The sequence below is a fragment of the Rousettus aegyptiacus genome, unplaced genomic scaffold (assembly GCF_014176215.1).
Source record: "Rousettus aegyptiacus isolate mRouAeg1 unplaced genomic scaffold, mRouAeg1.p scaffold_m13_p_17, whole genome shotgun sequence".
Taxonomy (NCBI): Eukaryota; Metazoa; Chordata; class Mammalia; order Chiroptera; family Pteropodidae; genus Rousettus; species Rousettus aegyptiacus.
Window position 1 is genome coordinate 15,002,703 of NW_023416292.1, and position 21,737 is coordinate 15,024,439.

At 43.7% G+C, this 21,737-nt stretch overlaps 1 long non-coding RNA gene across 1 annotated transcript; it reads left to right on the forward strand.

The window, feature by feature from the left end:
- The first annotated feature begins 3,023 nt into the window (after positions 1–3,023).
- Positions 3,024–20,449, forward strand: LOC107509011. Its single transcript, XR_001596430.2, has 5 exons — positions 3,024–3,118; positions 3,217–3,336; positions 14,486–14,648; positions 15,028–15,110; positions 18,401–20,449. It is a non-coding gene; the product is annotated as an uncharacterized LOC107509011 (long non-coding RNA).
- The last annotated feature ends 1,288 nt before the right edge of the window (positions 20,450–21,737 follow it).

Below are 21,737 nucleotides of genomic sequence, written 5' to 3' on the forward strand. Positions count from 1 at the left end.
CAGGATAATCTCCTCATCTTGAAGAGAAATTTAGTCACATCTGCAAAGATCCCTTTTCCAAATAAGGTAACACTTACAGGTTCTAAAGATTAGAACGTGGCTATTATTTAATGGGCCATTTCTTTAGTTCATCACACCCTGGAATCAGTCATTTCTTGAAGGACTGCTGGTTCCTTTTAATGGAGAACAATATTTAGAAGCCAAGTTGTGGATGTTAGGCATGCTCATTGCTACTGAGGTGTCATTATTTCCAGACACTCTGTGCAAATAGAGCTAAGAAGTTATACAGACAGACAGAAAACTAGACAGGTAGGTAGGTAGGTAGATAGATAGATAGAAAGATAGATAGATAGAAAGATAGAAAGATAGATAGATAGATAGATAGATAGATAGATAGATAGATAGATGATTAACAGAGATGTCTGTCTATATAGATGTATGGTTATGTAAATATATATCTATACATACACACATAAATGCACATAAATCTTATCTATTTACATAAAAACCAGATCACACAGATACCTTCAATTTCAATCCATTATCACGGAGTTCGTTCTAGCCTTCTTCCTTTCTGGATTTGTAACTCAAATATAGTTCTGTCCAACAGTGAGAGACCAGGATCCCACCATCCTCAATATGCTTACTTATTTGCTCAGTTCCCCTGTAAGCAGTCTCTTAACCATGCCAGCTAAATCCACACGGCCCTGCCAACCACACTGACTGGGGATGACTCCCATCAGCCTAGGGCAGGGGGAGGGTGGAGAGGATCATCTAATGAAAACAGACACAATTTGATTTTACAAGGGAAGAAGAATTGTCTGTGTTAAAGATAACTCTTTCTTTCATTAGTTCAAAGCACCTTCACTTGTGATCTTGCATTTGTTATGCTCAGAGAGAGTTCCGCAAGCCCCAGAAATAAGAGAATGGTTTTTATAATCCAACATCCTCAAGAGCCTTTCTCCTAAAGGCTTCAAGATGACAGTGAAGGGTTTAGAAGTTCCCCTACACAGCATTTTCATATTCACATCTAGTGCTGCATTTTTTCATCTTTTTTTAAAAAAAAAAAAAAAGTGAATTGACAGACATGCTGAATCTTAAATTGCTTATAGACATAAATTTTTTTTCAGTTGGATGAACACCTTCACGTTTAAAAACCCTAGAAGACCCTGGAGGGAGTCATTTAAAATCCACTCAGAAACTACCAGCTGATTTTGCCCCTCACTAGCTCCCTTTCTGATGTTTCTAGTGGCAGGAAGGGTGGAGTTCTGCAGTGCCATTTAAATTCTAGACAAACACTGGATTTATAGTTCTATTGTGTAATATCATTGTCTAACACCTAAAGTGGTTTTCCGATCGGGAAATAGAGTCTGGGTGGTGGTGGACTGGCGAGCAGAGAATTAGTGGATCAGAATGCATTTGGGTGACTCTTCCAGACAAAGTTCTTTAGGCACAGTTTTGCTCTTTGCTTGCAGAATAAAAAAAAAAAAAAAGGTGTGCGTGCATGCGCATGCGTGTGTGTGCACGCTTGTGTGTGTGCGTGTGTGTGTGTGTGCGTGTGTGTGTGTGTGTGTGTGTGTGTGTAGCTATCACAATCCTTGGGCTGCTTATGCCTTAATAACGTTTCAAAAATGTAACAGATTTTGTTTTCGCTGCTATCGCGTATGCCAGGCATCTGGGGTGAGACAAGGAAAATGGAAACCTGAAAGCCTCCTGAAATTGCGAAACGATGACAGTAACTTTTGTAGCGGGGCCTGGGTCTGCTATCCCTTTTCAGTTACAAAGGTTCAGAAATGAAGGGGAGAAAATGAGGAAAGGGGGAAAAAAACTGGCTACTACACGCCACAGTTTAAAAGGAAGACGCACATCAGTTCCCAGAGGAAATGACAAGACAGATTTGTAACAATTAAGCTTTTTTTTTTTTTTTAAACAGGGTCCAGCTATGTAGTGTGACTATAAAGCAAAGAGAATTTCTTTAACACCACACAACTTACTCAAACATTCCAAGGAGCTGTACCCACTTCAAAGCGGCCACCCAGGGAGTCCATGCACAATTCTAAAGCGTGTGTGGTCTTTCAGAACATTTTGGAAGCATCTTTTGGAGTTCACTTCAGAGTTACTTAATAAGCCACATAAAATTTTAGACTTGGGACTACAGCAACAACTATTTTTTTTTCCTCCACCAAAGCTAGAATTTCCAACCATTTATTATCCACTTTTATTCCCTTAATTTGACTTTAAAGACTTAGAATTAAAAAAAAAAAATCACACTCAAAAATCTTTCAATGCAATTCAAAAGAACATGTCTTTAGTGATCATTATGGCATTAATACACATCGGGCTACATGGGATGTGCGAACACTTTACAGAGGTTTTTCTTGTCTTTTTCTCATTTTACCTATGAGGAAACTGAGGCTCAGAGAACGGTTAAGCAACTAGGTCAAGGTCGCACAGTTAAAAGTGGTAGAACTTGATCTGCAGTCAGGCCACCTGCCTCCAGAAACCATGCGTGCTTTTTGCCTGCCCTGTGTTGTGCCTAAATGAGCACTCCACAACTTTTTTGAGCAATGGCATTAGCCCTAGAAACACAGACTGACCCACAAAGTAGCCATTGCAAAAGCACAGTGCTCCTTCGGCTATGTACATTCTTGCTTCTTTGTTTAAAGCCAGTCACTTCATTTTCTTGGTCACATCTCATCCTTTATGTCTCAGAGAAACGTTTACAACTGAAAATGCTAATGGAATGTTAGCGGCAAACGAAGATGGTAAATGTTAATATTACCATTTGGAACAATGATTCTTAGGCGCTGGAGGTCGGGGGAGGGAGTTCAGACTCCTACGGGCGCCCCCCGCCAGCATCTCAAGGGGGCTGGCTTAGGAGCCCGGCGTGGAAACAAAGCACTGCTTTGTTCTAGTGCTTTTGCTGCCCCTGATTTTGATGATGAGTTTCAAAAAATGAAAGGAGGGCGTGCAAGGTTTTAAAGCTTGTCACGGGGGTTTTAAAGTGTAGGCGTTTAAATTAAGTTTGGAAAATACCGTAAGAAGGGAGACCATCCGTTTAGGTATTACGGAAATCTTTGCCTCCACGCGAGAAAACACTGACTGGTAGAAGCCAGAGGTAAGGAGGTCGAAGAAAACTTCTCTTCGATGCCCATTGTTTAATAATTCAATGCGAAGCCTCATTATGCCTCTAAAAATCATTATCGTTCTGAGGAGGGAGCTGGGGAGAGAAGCGGCGGCCTCTGGGCACAGACGAAAACCGAAAACCAAACGTGTGAAGTTCCAGGAGCTGCAGACACTCCAACCTGCTCCCTCCTCCTGACTGAAACCCCGTTGGTGAGAGAAAAATGCTCTTGAGCATCTGTTCGATAGACAGTTGTAAATGGCGGGGGTTCTTTCTAAACAGATTTGTAGCTGCTGTGTAAGTGGTTGGGTTTAAGAAATAGCTCCATTTGTACCAGCCTATTGTTTGATTAGAGAACCTGAGTGCGTGGCCTGGCCTCTCGCCTCGGAGGAGGTCAGGGTCGTTGATTGTTCGCTGGGTTAAATGCTACATTTAAAAGGCTCTGTGTGTTCAGATATTTCAGTTCCTCCGTCATTCCGCTCCATCCTAGTTTTTCTCTGTATTCTTCTTTTCAATTATTTGTGACTAGATGGTAAGATTCATAGTCCCCTCCCCACCCACTAGGACCATATCTGTTTTATTCACCAGGGTACACTCAGTATATAGCATAGTATTTGGCACATGGTAGGTACTCAGAGAATGAATCATCCAAAAATCTTGCCGTATCCTGCTAGGGGCTTTGAGCTGGTCTTTGCCCAGAGTTCATCTGAGTTCGCGGGATTAAATTCCAGAGACAGAAAGAGAGTTCATTTTCAGTGATGCATGGGCAGTGCGTCGCTGCCGGGCCCTCCTTGCCACCATTTGCAAAGCAAACCATTGCTTACCCTGCCAGCTTGTTGGAAGGAAATTGGCACTTTGAAGGGTCCTCCAGTTTCTGTTGTGGAAAAGCAAAATCTGGATTTCCTCTACAGCTACAGTCTGGGGGCTTGCACTCCCCCGGGGCAGTGGGCAGAAGCCAGGGATGAGTGGAGCCCTGGACAACAGCCAGGACCATCAGCATGGCCTGCAGGGACAGTACTCCAGAGAGGGTCCTTGGTCCAAGGCAGCCATTGGATGAGCCCGAGGAGAGGAGAGCAGGTCTTGATTTGGCCAAAGAAGTTCAAGTTTAAACCTGTTTTGTCAGTATAAGTAATAGCCCCCTTTCACCCTCAAAGGTGTCTAGTGTGATAAATTATGTCGTCATCTATGCATCGTGACCCAGGCCGAGATATCTGGCTATACTAAGTAAGATAAAGATTATACTTCGTTAGTTCCACAAAGGAAATAATCTCTGGTTTTCTTTCTGAAGCCTGGGGTAACAGAACACAAACCCATCTGGCTGCTCCTGGTAAAACCCTTGAATGTGGCTGTCTCATTCTTGCCCTTCTCTGCCTGGGAGAGGTGGGCCCAGGCTGCCGGGGCACCTGGAGGAGGCTGGGATGGCAAACGTCTCTGCTACTAGCATGCCCTGTACCCTGCCAGGCAAGAATTGCACACCTTACGCTCCCCTGGGCTGGGGAACTCCTCCTACTTGCCCACCTGATCTGGAAGGAGGTAGCGGCAAAGCTGCGTTTGTATTTACATTTAAGTTGAGTCTTTAGCTGCTTCTACAGGACATAAATTTTCTAGATGTAAAAGAACACGTTTTTAATTCCATCTTTAGAACAAGGAAATTAGTCTTTAGCCAGGTGAGAACACTAAATACTAAACTGACTGCTGTTTGTTCCATTCTGTCCAATTGTTGGAGCCCCTCTAACTATGGTGGCCTGACCATCCATCAAAACTTAGGCAGCTCAGAAGATCCAGCCTAGGCCATGACCCTGATTTTGATAGTTGCCGGCCTGCCTCCCTGTGCACACGCACCCACTACTGGGTGGCATGTATTCCCAGAGCACCTCAGCTTCATACTCAGTGCCTGATACTAGCCTCAAGTTTGCCTCTTGCTTGGATCACCAGACTTTCTTCTCTGGTTTTTTAGACTTGCCCCTCCCTCCACCTGTCCCTCTGCTTGGCTTAAGGCTTTCTAGATCCCTGAGTTATAGTGTTCTTAAAGCTATAAGATGCATAAGCGATACATCTTTTTTTAATTTTTGGCCTCATGGGACCCCTTCAAGACATTCTACCTGAGAACCTTGATAACCTATTCTCTACCCGTCACCTAATTAGGAGCAGCATTCTGTCTGAATGACAGCATTCACGGCACAGACATACTTGATGTTGCAGACCTCACCAACCTGCAGGACATATATAGTCGTATTTCTTCTCACTCAGGATAGCAACCGGTTCAGTCTTTTCTCCGCTTTCTCTCCCTATCCCCAAATCTTGCTAGGCATGCCTGGGTTGCTAGTCTTTTCCACACATCAGCCTCCTTATAGCTGCCTCCTGAAAGAAATAAAAATTCTGATGAGTCCTTGCAGGCCAACCTCCATACCTGCTGACCTCTAGACCGTCCCAACAGCCCGGCTGCCATGCTGACATGGATGGCTGGTTTTCCTGCAGACCTGGATAGGCTAAGAAGGCCAAAAGGGGGAGGAAAAAAAAAACTTAATTTGAGAAATCATTTTAATTATTATGACTGTGCCCAGTTGCTGATCATTGACTTGGTGAACCAGCTTATCGGGGTATTGCCTTCCCACTGAGCCTTTGGGGCACCTACAGCTTTTCACCTCTCAGGATAAACACGGCAGGGAAGCTCCTTTCAGACACAGCCCAGCCAGGCTGAGCACTCATCTATGTCATTCAGCCCCTGCAAAACGCCTGCTCAGAGCTGCCAGAGGACCCGATGCTGAGAGCTATCTGCATGTCTGGCTCTCCGAGGAATCCCTGTCCCCCAAATCCCTTCTGTGTACTCCGCCCATCTCCTGCAACACCACCTGTCACCCTGACTGGATTGTTGTGACAGTGACTACCGACCGGGCCCTTTGTGCCCACTCCATGCTCTCTGTTCACAGAAATTCCCCTGCTTGGCTCCACTTCTGGCCATACATGTAGCTTGGCTGCCTCTAAGCATCTGGCCACCACAGTGGTTTAGATTTGGCCTTTCCAGTCATCCTCAGCAGATGCCTTCTGAGCTCCCATCCCAATAGCATGCCAGGAAAAAAAAAAGGCAGATGGAAAAGAGGAGAGTGCTCAGGCAAGAGCCACCGCTGAGAGGTGCCAGGAGAGAGCAGAGCAAACACACCAGATAACCTACTTCCTGATAACCTTTTTGTTTCCTTTCCTCTTATCGCTAATTCATTGGGGCTGGAACATGATGACTCAAACCCCACAGTGGAACTGAAAATAGAAAGGCCAATACAGATTTTTCCCACCCTAAGATGACTGATAACATGAAACTTTTAAAAATTTTAGCATAGTGTTTTTTGATATTCTAAAACAACAACAACAACAACAACACTGAGTTGAATTAAGCAGATATTTAAAATATAATTTAATTGACCAAAAACTTTAATTCGTTACCTTATTATTTACTTTTTCTTATAAACAACAGGAATTTATTTCTTACAGTTCCGGAGACTGAGAAGCCCTAGATCAAGGTGCCGGCAGACCTGGGGTCTGGTTCACAGATGGCAGACTACTTATAAACTTTTTAAAAAAGAGCTTAACTCTGGTGTAAGGCTGGATACTACCTAGCTTGTTGGAAGGCAAAGTGCAAGATCTTATAAAATAAGTAAGTGCTACTGACCACTTAGTGAGCTGTGTCCTCTACGTTAACTTAGCCAGCAAAGGCATAGGTTATACAGAGTCATTTCTGATGTGTATCAACCATGTAGAACTATAAAATAAAACAGTTTCAGAAGTTGTCCAGCCAGAGAAGAAACATTTCTTTATTTTTAGGAACTCTGAGGTGTAACCCCAAATCCAAATGCCAATTGTCTCTTACTATAACTTCTAGTGTTTCTTTTGCTATTGTGACTTCTTGGGAAGCCTTTGTTATTATTTGTTTCTTTTCATAAGTGCTACCAAAAATAATTTCATTCTGTAAAGGAGGAGACTGTTTAAAATGATCTCTTCTGGACAGCAAATACAGTTAGACATCAAATGAGTCGTAATATAGAAGCTCAGGGATAGGTATTGGTGGTTTATTACACCATCTCTTTTCTCTGTCTCTATCTCCTTCTGTCTCTGTCTCTGTCTCTCTCTAGGTATCTAGACACATATATAAAATTTTCCATAATAAAAAGTTCTTAAAAATTATAGAGACCACATGTAAGATATGAAGTGCCTGTATCTTGAGGGATTAGAGGGTCGGCATTATAATAACCAGCAGGGTGATCAAACGGCAAACAGAGATTGAACATGAATAAATTCCTGGCACCATTTAATGGCCTGCTTAAGTATAGTGAGTAAGAAGTTATATACATTCAAAGGTTCAGAGATGGAGCAGACTCAGGGATATTCATAATTGTCAATGCAACTTGGAAACTAGCAAAAGCGGTCTTGAGATCTTTATTACCACTGCGTCTACCCCTGGGGATTCTGGAGACCCCAGGATGAAAGAAACGACAACAGACAACATATCATTATTTTCCTTGTGGACTATACCCAAGAAGCTAATTAGGGTAAACGGAGTAGCAATAATTGAGACCCCACCAGTATCATCCGGAACTAAAGAGTTCTGGTGATAAATGGCTTTTCTCTGGAGCCTGCGTCTATTAATAAGATCTTTATAGTGTAGAATTCTTGGATCCTCAAAATAAAGAACGATAGACTCAGGGCTGTAGAGCTCAGAATAAAGGCCAATCCAGGCTGCAGTAATGACTTCTGCTTCCTTGCTTCTTCTCCATGCAGCCACGCCACGTGCGGTAATTTCTAAGAACTTGTATCATGGTCTCCCACTGAGGTCTTTAGAAGTGCAGTTATTTTTTGTTGTTGTTGAGGAAATAAGCTATTTGTAAATAAATTTCAATTTATTGGTTTTCCAAGTTGCTTCCTTAGAACCAACTTTTAACATTATTATTATTATTATTAATTATTATTATTACTTCATGGTCATCTTTCTTCCACCTCGCCCCCAATGGAAGGCGGTTGGGTAGCAGCTTTACTCAAAGTTAAAGTGATGATGGGAGAGAAGTAAAGTTATACCGTAGCCCAGTCGACTCCTTGGACCTGAACAGCAGCTGTCTCTGTTCTAACGGGCGTTGGTTAGCCCTGTGGTTGGGGATCCCTCCCCCGGTCACTCTTCCTCTGCAGGGCACTGGCTGTCCACCTCACTAACACCTTTCCCTGCATCTCTTTATCTCTTCCCTGTCTTTCTCAATACATTCCCCAGCAGTTGGCACTCCTGTATGGAATCATAGAACTTTAGAGGCTAAAAGGACTGGACGGCTAATTTAATCCAACCCTCTCATTTAACGAGTGATGCAACAGTCATCCTATAAGGTAGGGCAATTGCCCTGGGATATATCAGCCAGGCCATGGCAGAGCTGGGCCTAAAGACGAGGTTCGCCTCCTCTTAGAGAACGCTGCCGTTGCCATGGTTCTGAAGCTAGCAAGTCAGACAAATTTGAGGTGTTTATGGATGGATGAATGCACAGCATCAAACAATAGCTCTCTCGGTGAAAAGAAAACCTGGCTGGTAATTGAAACCTCTGAACCACAAGCAGAGAAAGAAGTACAAGAGTTCGGCAGGCCGCTGCCCTGCCTCGGGGCCGGACGGTCAGTGCAGGAGGGGTGGAGAGTGGGCGGACAGCCACGGGCGAGGCCCTGGCTCCACTGTGTCCCGGATGGATAATGTGGGAAGCCCTTGGGTTGCATGACGCTGTCGTAGGCACCTTGTGGATTTTACATCACCCAAAGCTATAAATGGTTTTGCATTTTAAAAAAAAAAGAAGAAGAAAGAAAGAATTACAGGTCTCCCACAGCCCACAAAAATATGCTCCACCCAAAAAGAAGCCCATAATTTGGCTGCCTCCAGCTGGGTTAACAAAACCGGAGCCAAGGTTGCCCCGTATTGTCCTGAGAGGTGGCCTAGCATTAGCAGGATGAAAGAAATGTAAAATTACTCACAATGGGCTAGATTTTCTCCGTGGGGGCAACGCTCACAGTTACACAGTAAGACCCTGGCATCAGCCAGGTAAGGTCTACTGGCTGCGCGAAAATCACTTCCAAGCTATTATTTATAATTGTATAGCACCTCGCGTTTGCAAATTGCCTAGCGATGAATTGAGGCAATTTCTTATAACAATTCTGAGTAGGCGGTTGAGGATTTTAACCCTTCTTTTACTGGGACACAAAGATGTTGAGACGAATATGCATCAACCATAAAGCTACCTGGACGGTCTATTTATTGTGGCTACAGCCTGTGGTCTGTGACTTGGCCCACACCACGGTGACCAAATATTCCAGTCAGCCTACGATGAAGGGGTTCTCTGAGATGTGGGACTTTTAAAGCTAAAACCAGGATCATCCTGGGCAAACCAAGACAGTTAATCAGCCTATGTACTGAATGATGTTGCCTGCTCCTGGTGCTAATTCCTGGCCATTTCCATCTGCGTATCTTAATGAATATGACTATTTTTTAAAAATCCTAATCTGTTTTATTTTGCTGTGTTTCAGAAGGGAGAGCTTGAAACTGAATTTTTGTAGCCTTCTCATGTTAAAATCCCTTTAAAAATGAGGCTTATCTCCTTTTTCACTAGCCAATTATTCAGTGGTGCTCTGTTTAGGGAATTCATATGCCTACCACTGACCTCTGAAACATTTTTGATATTATGCGTCCAAAAAACGGCATAAAGCAAAATGCACCTAAGAGAATATGATTTTATTTTTCTATTAGGTAATCTGACTCACACAGCATTCTCTGGCTCCTTAGACACAAAGGTCATACTTTCTTTCTGGGATATTTTCTTTGACAGGAGAACATTTAAACTTATAATATTCAGATGTCCACCAGAATAGAGATAAAGAAATAATTTGCCTCTGGCTAAGAAACCCTTGAGTCAAAATCAGTCCTAACTAGAATCACAGACTATTTTATCGCCAGCCAAGAGGGTAACAAAGGGCCGAGCGTGCCAACATTTTTATTAGTAGGATGTCATAAGTTGGATAAAGATTCATTAGCTTTATGACACTAAAAATCCAGAAAGGTTTAAGTGAGGCGATGTAACGACTAGCTAGGCCTATTGACAGGAGGCCTCAGGAGGGAGACAGGTTGGTGGGAAACGGGGCCCCAAATACCTCGTGAGATATACTGACAACTGCAGATTAGCATTTATCTTCAGAGCTCCGTTATTAACACACTCTGTTGCCTCTGGGTGGGAGATAGCTTGACCTCTTTAAAGAAAGTTGGAAAAGCATAGAGGATGCAAAGAATCGCACAGATGCAGAACTGAATCGAAGGTCAGATCAGACCATTGCTTTGGTTACCAATTTCTAAAGAGTGCTTCCGAGAACAAAGTAGAAATAGGGTACCAAGTAAGTTCAACACAAGATTCCCCATTTAACTTGTAAACTGTCAAAGTGGCCTTACTCCAGTGAAGAAGACCACATCCTCCAGTGAAAATGAAACACTTCTCTTCCCCGGTGTCAGCCTCCACCAGCACTAAGTGAACTAAACTTGAAAGGCACTGAATTCTTAACCCCTTTGAGAGCCTTATGTTTCTTGGTCTGCCCTATAAAAAGGCCTAGAGTATTTCTCATGCCAACTACATGCTGGTGCAAAGAATGCCCTGCTCCCACCTCCGGAAACCAGGTTGTCTCTGGAGAAACTTATTCTCCAAACTATGCCAGTGTAAATGGTAGGGATTAACACCGGGGGCCTATCCTATGTCTAGAAGTGACCTCAGATCACCTTGAGGCATCTTTTTTTTCTGTCTTGCATGGTCATTGCCTGGTGCCTGGTTAGCCAGGTGTAATTGTGTGTAGGCATCAGTTACCCTGGAGTAAAGGATTAAACGGGTCTTTTCGTGATTTGCCAAAGCCCATCAAGATGCTACTTTATTTTAAGGATCTTTAGGTCTTGGCACAGAGCCCAGGTCACCAGTGCCAAATCCTCTTTTTGTCCTGGTGAGTTTCCCTTTTGGGACACTTTGTCCTCAAGTCGATTGGTTTATCCTTACCTCAGCAAGTCCAAAGGTATTGTCTGAGGGCTGGCTTTGAAACTTCCAGTGCCCTAGGACTTGACTATGCTCCAGTCAGCACACAGTCCAGGCAGGGAGCCCCTTAGGATAAAGCTGCCCTGACTGGGCACCAAGAGTGTGAGCTTACCGCAGAGTCAGTGGTTTATTGCCCCAAACCAGCAAGGATAGTACTACAGAGCAGACCAGCTGTGTCGGATTATGTGGTGCCGGCCTTTGACAGCCCCGACTAGGCTGCTAGGGCCATTTGCCTACCGCTGAATTAATGACAATGGTTACCGTGATGGTCTACATGGATTGGTCAACTTGGGTCAGCATATTCTGCAGTGAAGCTAGGAGAGAGATGGGGCAGCCCTCCCTACTCTCGTGTGATTGTGTGTGTGACTGTGTGATTGACAGCCTCCCTAGGAGCTGGAGGCATCTGGAGGAATAAGTCCTCAAAGGAACGAAGGCGTATGTTATCAGAACGAAAGGGGAAGGGCCATTTCTGAGTGCACTCCCGTTCTTCCGGTGCTCATACTGCCTACGTAGACCAGTGGTTTTATGAGATTCCCACTTTGTACAGAAGAGGAAGATTGACAAAGAGGTGAAGTACTTCCCCTTGCTCCATGTAAAAGATTAACATGATTTTACTACAAACCACTTGGAACATTATTCTATTGACCTGCTAGTGGGAATTTAACCTAGCTTCTTTTTAGAAATATAGTCGAGTCAGAAAATGATATGGTGGAAACGAAATTCCTTTATACTTCACAAAATCAGGTGATTAATGGAAAAGGCATCTATCTAACAGGTAAAGAAAATGGCATCATTCCCAGTACACATAAAGATATCTTTATCCTGGGGGCCGAGTACAGTCACTATTTTATTAATTGTTATAAAACCCCAGAGTGAGAAGAGGCAAATATAGAAATCTCTCTCTCTCTCTCTCTCTCTCTCTCTCTCTCTCTCTCTCTCTCTCTCTCTCTCTCCCCCACCCCGCTACTCTTTCAGAAATTCAAGAACCGAGTCTTGGAAAGGCCATGGTGGTGCACAAGCAGTGTCCTTGGTTGCTATGGATATGTTCAGCATCTGACATTTTTTTTCTGAACAGGGCCTATAAGAGAGGAGATGTCAGGGACTCCTGAGCCTCTCATGAAATGTGCATCCTCTCTCACACACAGCCTCCTTTAGCCTTCATCAGCGTGTTTTCTCAGAGTAGGCAAGGTTGTACCCTCTTCATCCACTTCCATTTGTCCAGTAGATTTAGGTAAACAGAGTTCAGCCACATTGTAAAGCAGGCAATTTAAGTTTGTCCTCAACTTCCTAGCACCCAGGGCCCTGTGCAGTCTGCTGGTTTTCACAAGCCAGGGAGGGAAGAATGTGATCTTGGTCCTTTCACATTAGGATGAATAAGCTGCCGTCATAACATAAGAATGTTAACACTGTGAACTGAACTCTAAATATTAACCGAAAGACCTGCACCTTTAAAATAGAACTTTACATAAAGAGGAGCAGAGACAGCCAGCCCTCCCCGAGCCTCCCAGCAACACACCATGCCTAGAAGCATCGTTAAGAGAATCTGGTCATTTGGGGGCATGCAGACTCTAGGGAAAGCGGTAATTCTTTTTTTTTTTTTTTTTTTTTTTTTTTTACTTCCTACAAGTTTTCTCTGTTTCCAAAGGAAAGAATAGCCAGGGGCTAGACTAGCCCAGCTCTGTTGGAAAGAGGCTGGCTCGTTTCAAGGAGAGGCTGGGAGCAAAATTGCCCATCTGTTTCTCTCTCCCCCAGACTCCAGGGATCCAGAATTTGAACTCACCCACACCTCTTACCACCTCCAATCTCAGTACTTCCTCCTCTACCCCAGGTTTCAACCATCCCTCTGTGCATCCATTGCTATCAGGGGCTTCATCAGTTGGTCGTAGCTTCATAACCTCATCTTCACTGTTGAAAACTTAAATCTGAAGACTACTGGTTAGCTATATCTATATCTATATAGATATAGACAGAGATAGAGATAGAGATATATATATATTTTTTGCATGCGGGCCAATTCAGTCAAGTAAAGAAAATAATATAATAAATTGCCATATTCCCATCATCCATATTCAATAATTAGCAAGGTTTTTGCCATATTCACTGAAGTATCCCTCCTTTTTATTGATTTTTCTATTTGCTGAAGTACTTGAAAGCAAATTCCAGACATCATATTATTTCACCTCTGAATCTCTCAAAATAGTGACATTTAAAAACATAAACCACAATGTCATTATCACACCTACCAAAACTGACAACAGTACTTAGGTATCATGAACACCCAGTCTGTAATTAAGTTTCCCTTGTTGTCTGTAAAATGTCTTTTTATGGCTGGTTTGTTTGATTCAGGACCCAAACAAGTTCCCCACATTACATTTGGTTACCGTTTGAGTATTTAAAATTAATTTCCTCATCCTTGAGTGGCTTCGCTCTGAGTTAATTTTTTAAAAGCAGCCTGAATAGCACACCTTGGCATATCTTATTATAAAGCTCAGGGTTGTGGTTCTTATTGTTGTCTGTTTGTTTGTTTTTATTGAGATGCGAGCTGGTGGTGTGTTGAGGGGGAGTGGGGAGGGGGGGGAGTCAGAAAGATATTGGCATCTGAGGAGGCAAATGGTGCTGGATTCACCTGCAGATGAGACACACATTCAGTGCTTAGTATGTACCCACCACTGTTCTGTTTTACATGTAATTATGTTATTTGTAAAAGGATAACTGCATTGGGAGATAACTGCATTAGAGATTGTCTTCCTGGTGAAACAGGAAGACAGAGCCGCCCGTTTTTGGTTGGGGGACGGTTATCTAAATGGGTCACAGAGCTTGCGAGTGTGTCAGGCAGTGGAGCATACGTGGATGCAAAATACTCTGAAGACTGGCCGAATGTTTTTCTCCACTCTCAAATATAAAATAATATAAAGGGAATGTTTTTGCTGCCAAAAAAAAAAAATTCTCAGGAGATCTCAGAGGGTAATAGACTAGTACTGGCGGTGGCCTTTTAATCCTTTGTTCTGGATAGGAATCTTTCCTTGTCTCCCCCCACCCACTCCCTCCCCAACCTCCAACCCCCACCCCCACCCCCGCCGCCATCCTGGGTCTTAAGTCATATGTGCATGGCCACAAAATGTCACATCTTGGGGTGTAGCCTCAGTGATTCAGCACTGGTGGTGGCGGCAGAAAGCTGGCTGGCATTATTTAGCCTAGGGAGGCTTTCTCAACACTCCCGTGAGTAAGTGGGATTGTTATTCATCAACACAATAATTCTGGTTTCTTATCCCTGCAATGGGACCAGGGGCCATATTGCAAAACGATGTTGTTAAATACTGACTTCTACACTTGACGTGCCCAAGTCGGACCTTGAAAATGAAGATACGAGGCAGCTGAGGTTGCTGCTTAAGACTCCAGGGAGAAGCACTGTGGGAGACGGACCCAAGCAGTGGGAAACCTGGGCTGAGGTGAGTCAGGGGTAGGGCTTCCCGGGGGACCCTACTATGGGACACTATGAAGATGAAGTCAGGGATAGGACAAGTTTGGTGCTGGGAAAAGATGGGGCTGGACACTAAGATCCAGTCCATGAAACCAAGTAAAATTGAGGCAATCCAAGATCGGGTATCACTTAAATTAGAGCCCCAGGCCTATAATCCCAGAACTAAGCTAGCAGAAGATGTTAAGATGAGACAGAAAACCAGAGTGACACTCATCAGCACAGAATCGTTCCTCTGGGCAAAATCGTCCTCCATCTGGCCTCTGCTGAAGACCAGAGAGTCTGACACAGCAGCAGGCCTACATCTGCCTTAAAGGTGTCACTCTCTGAACCTAGTGTTTTCCCCACAGGACTGCCCTTTGGCCCCGGACCTTTCCTAGTCAATCTCCTCTTGCTGCAAGTATCTGCACAGAGCTGAACACTGCTGTGGCAGGTGAGCAAATATAAGGGGAGAAGTGCTTCTCTTGGGCAGTTCCTTTTCATCTTTATTAACTGGGAAACAAAACAAGGAATCATTGGTCATGCAAATTATTTGGGTGTAAGCTTCCACCACTGATTGCGGCCCTAGTTACACCACCCATTTGACCTTGGAGAAAATACATGTTTAAGATCCATAAATGTCATTATTATCTCATTTTCTGCTTCAGGGACACAAATCTATATAGAGATCCACCATGGAAATAAATAGGAATTTAAATCAAATGGGCTTGCACACCTAATGACTCCCTTCGGTGGTAGAAACGTTTAATGATAGTTTAGTTTATGAAAACCCCAGCGACCAGGTTCCAAACAGTCTCAGCTGGGAAGCCCAAGTCTTTTTCTTTTGGAAATTCTCAATGATATGTTTTTAAAGCAGCTGATAAAACAGTTAATTATAGTGAGGTGTTTAGGCTCCTCTGTAATATGCACTTTCTCCTACTCTATGATTGGAGCTTCTTGTCATGTACCCTGGTAGCTAATGCTACCATATATTTTTCTTCCCTTGAGGGGAAACCTCCTTAAATTACCACATAGGTCAAACTTCAGATAAAAAGGCAAAATCTAGCATGAGAGCATTCCACTGGTTTTCACCCCAAGTCTGGAGAACTAACTACCACTGTACTAACGCCATTTTTCCAAAGCTGGGATCTTCCTTCTGTAGCGGAAGTTCCTTGGACTGAACCTCAGGAGTTTTAGCTGGTCAAGATAGGAAACCTCCCTTTGGATATGTGAGACGTAAAGAAATAAGCAGGGTTAGAATCAAGAACTCTGACACCGTCTGTGATCTGAAATGAGAAGAATCTGTTCTTAGGGCTCTTGGTGGAAACTGGTTCTTTATCTAAGTCGGAATGATGACAAGTCGGTCCAGTTCTGTACAGGCTCCTATATCCAACTGCTTACTCAACATCTCCATTTGGAGGTTGAAGGGACATCTCAAACATGTCCCAAACTAAACTTCCAATCTCGCGTGCTCCCCACCTCCCTGTGTCTCACCACAAACCTGCTTTCCACTGACTTTTCCCCGACTCAGCTGATGGCAACTCAATCGTCCAGTGGCTCAAGTCAGAAACATCTTCTACGTCTCCCTTTCTCTTACTCCCTATAACCACTCTGTCAGGAAACCCTCTCAATTCTCTCTTCAAAATATATTCAGAGCTCACCTCTTCTATCTTTACCACTACCAGATAATAGTGACTAAGCTACTATTATCTCTTGCCCGGGTTCCTGAAAGAGCCTCTTCCACTCTTGCTTCTCTACAACCTACTCTTAACAGCAGCCAGGGTGATGCATTCAAACAAGTTATGTCATTGCCAGCCATAATCCTGCGACATCTCCACGTTTCACTCCGTGAAAACCAAAGTCCTTAAAATGGCTAACTAGGCCTCACGGGGTCTCTCCTGCTCCCCACCTCCACCTCACATGCCGTTCCCCTTTCCGGACTTTCTCTACCTCCCTCCCTCTTGCTCACTTCACTGTGGCCATGCCGACCTTGTATAAGGCTGGCCCAAGCTTGGCATAAAGCACCCAGACCTTTACTTTAGCTCAGTGGTCCTCAAATTTTAGGGAACATCAGAATCCCCTGGAGGGGAAACCAGAGTTTCTGATGGGAACTGAAAATGTAAATTTCTTACAGGTTCCCAGATAACAAATGTTAACACAGCTGGTCTGGGTGGGGACCACATTTTAAGGGCCTGCCCTGGATGTCCCTTCTGCCCGTTCCTTTTCCCCAGAGCATCTTCCTGACTTACTCTGTCACTCTCTTCAAGCCTTTGCTCAAATGTTACCTTCTCAATGAAGCCAGTCTGATCGCTTTATTATGTATTGCTACCTACTCCTGTCATTTCTGGTCACCCTACCCTGCTCTACTCTTATTTTTCCATCTCACTCATCACCTTCTGCATAATTTATATTTATGTATATATTTATAATTTATTAATTTATTTATCCTGTCTTACTCATGAGAATATAAGCTTCTCAAAGTAGTCACCTTTTAATTTGTTCACTGCAGTATCCCCCAGCACTTAGAACAGTGCCTGGCACATAGTAGGTGCTCAGTGAATATTTGTTGCGTGAATGAGTCAATGTTTAATGTTCCTGCAAATTTCAAGGGCAAGAATCCTAATTTTGTCGCAGGCTTAAAAATAGAATTTTTCTGCCTCTGCTCCTATTCTCACGCTATTTTCTTTATATAAAACGTCTCTCTCTTTCTCTCGTTCTCACCACCTTAAATCTATTTAAGTCAGCTCCTTCTCTTTTAACTACTTTCTACTACAGAGACAACTCAGTTGTTTCTAAGTATTCTCACTAGTGCCTGGGTGTTTCCTGGGTGCTATTTTGGTGTCCCTAATTATAAAGCTTCTAAGAACAGAGACCGCGTTCTGAATAAATGGCCAAATAGTAGGATCTGGATGAATGCATGTTGGATGAGTAAACATTATTATTAACAGTGTTTAATAAAACAATAGCTATTATAGTCACATTTATATTAAAAAAATGGACAATTTGCAAAGCCCTTTGACATTAAATTCTTTTAATCTTCATAAGAGTTCTTTGGGTTAGGAGTGAATAGTATTACTATGTTCATTTTACATCTGGGAAAGTGAATTTAGGTTAAAATTCAGATAACAGTAGCCACTTAATCAAGATTCAGTGAAGTCACAGAATTTTCCCTTACAAAGCTGGAACTCAAAAGATGTTAGCTTCCTTTCCCCGGGAGATCTTAGAAGAGCCACTTGCATAAATTATTGAGTCTCTACGAAGTGCCAAGTGCTTAATAAATCTTAAACTCTGTGTCTCTTAAACTACCATCTTGCAAAGTATTGTTTATTCTTATTTACTGACAAAGTAACAGATTCCAAAAGGTTAAATAGCTTGCATGAAGTCACACAGCTAGCAAGTGATAGCCAGGATTTGAACTCAGCTTCAAAGTCATGATTTTTCCTCTTCTGCAGAGCACAGTGCTTCTTTGGTGGCTTGGAACCCAAATCCTTTGACTCAGTCCAGGGCTTTTTGGTGTATTTCAACCACTAACTGTTAAACTACCTTGTGCTAATTATTAATTGAATTATTAATTTGTGATACATTTTATAAAATTTATTATTGAAAAAATTCTAACTAATGATTTATTTACAAGAGATACATATTTTTATAAATATTAATACCGGTTCTCTTAATTCAGCTACAGGGCAGTGAATCTCAATGGCTCTTGCCTGATGGTTTTTTTTTTTTCTTTGATTTTTACAGACACAGGAATTCAAAGCTGAAAAGGACCTCCCAAGTCATAGGTCTTACCCTTTGTTTCACAAATAAGGAAATTAGGGTCCAATGAAGAAGATAAATGACTTTCTTAAAAGCAAAGCAAGGGACAGGACGAAACCAAGGTGTGTTCCGCTCTCTGTGCAGAACTTTCTTTCGCAGAGAACGTTTTTGAAAGGCTTTGCGACAAGCCGGATGGACGCCTGGGTTCCGGTTTGCATCTTTGTAAATGTAAAGCTGGTGTTGTCAGGTGGCGACTGAAGCCCCGTTCGGTCGGGTCGGTGGCCCTTTTCCTTCCAGCGGCGGCTGCTGCTGCTGCTCCAGGCTCCTGACGTAATCGCTGCATGAAGGTGCACAGATCCGGATCTGCATCACGTGGCAAAATTCGCATGTGGAGAAATGATGGATAGAAGCAGCGAGGCACGCACTGGTGCAGCACTCAAAGGTTCCAGCTCGGAGGACCAGGAGGCAGCAGGGGACTGGCTGAGACGGAACAGCTCCCAGCTGCAGTACGAGGCCGATGTACTACCCTTGGTGCGTGTGGAGTGTGAGCTTGCAGGCACAAGTCTCCGGGCTCCAAGGCATTTTCATCCGAAAGGGAGATTCTAAGACGCTTTATCGTGTCCACAGCAGGATTGCTGCTGCCATTTGCTGGGAGCGGACAAGGACGTGGCATCCATACCGCGGCACTGAGGACATTTCTGTTAAGCCAGTCACGCGATGCGATTATGCTTGAGGTTCATTATCTGTAAGACACACAGAAATGAAGATGGACAGGGGAGGTCTCCCAGAGCAAGTCCTGGTGCTGGAGACAGGGCACATGCCTGACTGGCCTAAAGTCTGAGACTGGAGTTTGTCCTTTTGCTCCCTCCTTTAAAAAATCTTGGAAAGGCTTCCAGCAAATTCCTCAAACTGCTCTCTAGTTGATTCAAACTTTAACGTTGACCACAATCTTGGGGTGGTTTTAAAAGCATCCTTTTTAGCACTTCTGTATAACATTGACCATGTCAATGAAAAGGGCTCTAAAAGCTGCTCTCTGCATTATAATATATCAGTCTTTCAATCTGGAGCCTTGAGGCTTGTCAGATAGCCCACTGCGCAGAGTAGAAGCTCAACAAACATTCGTTAAACACTTCTTGAAAGAATCATGACCTCATCTGAGCTGGAAGCTTATCAAAAGCACGGACTTCTTTTTCCTTTTTAATCTTTTAAAAGTTCATCTCTTCTGCTCACTTACGCAAAACTCTTAGCTCAGTGCTGGGCATGCAATAGATATTCGGTGTGCATTTGAGGGCTAAAGGAACAGACGACAGGAGCAGAGCGAGCAGGGAGGACTACCGCCTTCCGCGTATGGGCCTCCCAGCATTCCCTCGCTGCGTCTCCCTCCCATCCCCCACCTCAGGACCATCGCGCACGTTCCACACACACCCTCTGCCATCCACCCTGGCCCTGGCAACGGCGAGGGCCACCTGAGCTCTTTTTCTATATGGATGCACCCAAGGCTGGAGCCCTGCCAAATACTTACTTTCCAGGAAAACACAGGACTCGGTTCTGTTTCTGAGGCGCAGCCAGAGTACTGTGCCAATGAGCTCTGTGCCAGGATGGATCTTACTCTTCATGCTACTCTTTCAGAAAACTCCACCACCAGGCTGTTTGCCCATTAATGAAATTGCCTAGTGTGGATGGAAGGGCAAGGAAGGGATCTGAGCAAGCTATCTATTCCATGTTTAAGTGAATTTATATTAAATTTCGAATAGGGATTGTGATTTTTTTCTTCTTTGGAGTTGAAACCATTTTATGAGTAGATACCAGAAAAAAAAAAATGTGATTGTGTGACTTCCTTTTTCTATTTATTATTCTTACTGCTGTGTACTGTCCTGATGTCTTCATTAAAAAATGTTCTTCTTTCAAAATAAAGCCTGGATCTTTTTCAAAATAAAAGCTGGAGGAAAGAGACCCGGCTCTTTGGAACCATTTGGGGCTTAAACATTGAATTGACCTCCCCAAGCCAAGGTGTCTGTTCTAAAAACGGTGATTGGTGGTCATGACAGCTCCCCGCCTACCTCGGGAGGTTCTTTTGAAGGATGGCCCTCCTGAACACTCCTTGAAAAACTATAGGCATTTAATGTCTTATTTTTCAATATGTTAAGAACGCGGCCCTTTGATTCTTGTCAAGTAAATGCTGAGATTGGTAATGACCACTATTTTATGAGAGGGACCAAAAACCAGGTCAACGACCTAAGAATCCTGCATAGGGAAGGAAAGAGAAAATGGCGATGGGAAGGGAAGGAGGCATTACAGTGCCCCCAAGCGGCACTGCGGGCATGACACCTGGAAAGCAGGGGGAGGGAATGACGACCCTGCTAGTGCCCCCGCTCAGAGTGAACAAAGGAAGCAATCTAATACTCATCTCTCATAGGAACAGTTAAAAACGTAAAGAAAAACAAAACAAAAAAAAACTAGTGTATTTCATGCAGTCAGATTGGACGCCAACTGGCCGGCGTCCCCTCCAAGGCCTGCGCTTTACATTCAACTCACTGCTCTGGCGAACACGACGAAGTGTTTAGATTCCATTACGAAACCTCAAAAAACAAAAACAAACAAACAAAAAACACCTCGGGCCTTTAAAGTTAGCAGGAAAGCTTTTAAAAGCTTCTCACAAGCTATCATTTGCGCATTCAGAAAACCATTAGGGCTTCCTCCTTTGCAGATACGTGTGATTCTTTAGCTTCTGAGTTTAAACATCGGTATTTTCTTGCAGCGACCCTTATCCTCCAGAACAAATTTCCTATGCCTCATCAGACAATGCAATCAGTTTCTGAGATGCTGAGGCGTGAACTGGATTTTCAGCAGGACACCGACATAGGTAGTGATGACAAGGATACTGGAGACAGAAAGAGTTGGAAAAGTGGGACGCAGCCATGTCTTGAATACTTACACATGCGGTGGGGATCACGAGGGTTTCGGGAGAGCCTTGCGCCTGACAAGGGTGTTTGCCATTTGGGTGATGGAGAGATCGGGGCGCCAGACACAGTCCCAGGGGAATACATCTCTTACTTCTTAACGCTCGCGAAGAAGTGGGGACCTAGGCACCGTGCATCGGCTGGCACTCTGTCGCTGGCTGCATGAGCTCGGGCGCGCAGAGAGTGGTGCCGTCAGTAGCCCTGAGAGCAAACTTTCAGATAATTCCTGTCAAATTCCACGATCTCCTGTTTTACAAGACTATTACCCTCTTCTCTACCCAACAAACCTGATTTTACTAAATTTATGAGTTGGATGGGCCTTCCAAGTTCTCCTTGTAAAGGAGCAAGAGTGTATGTGTAGC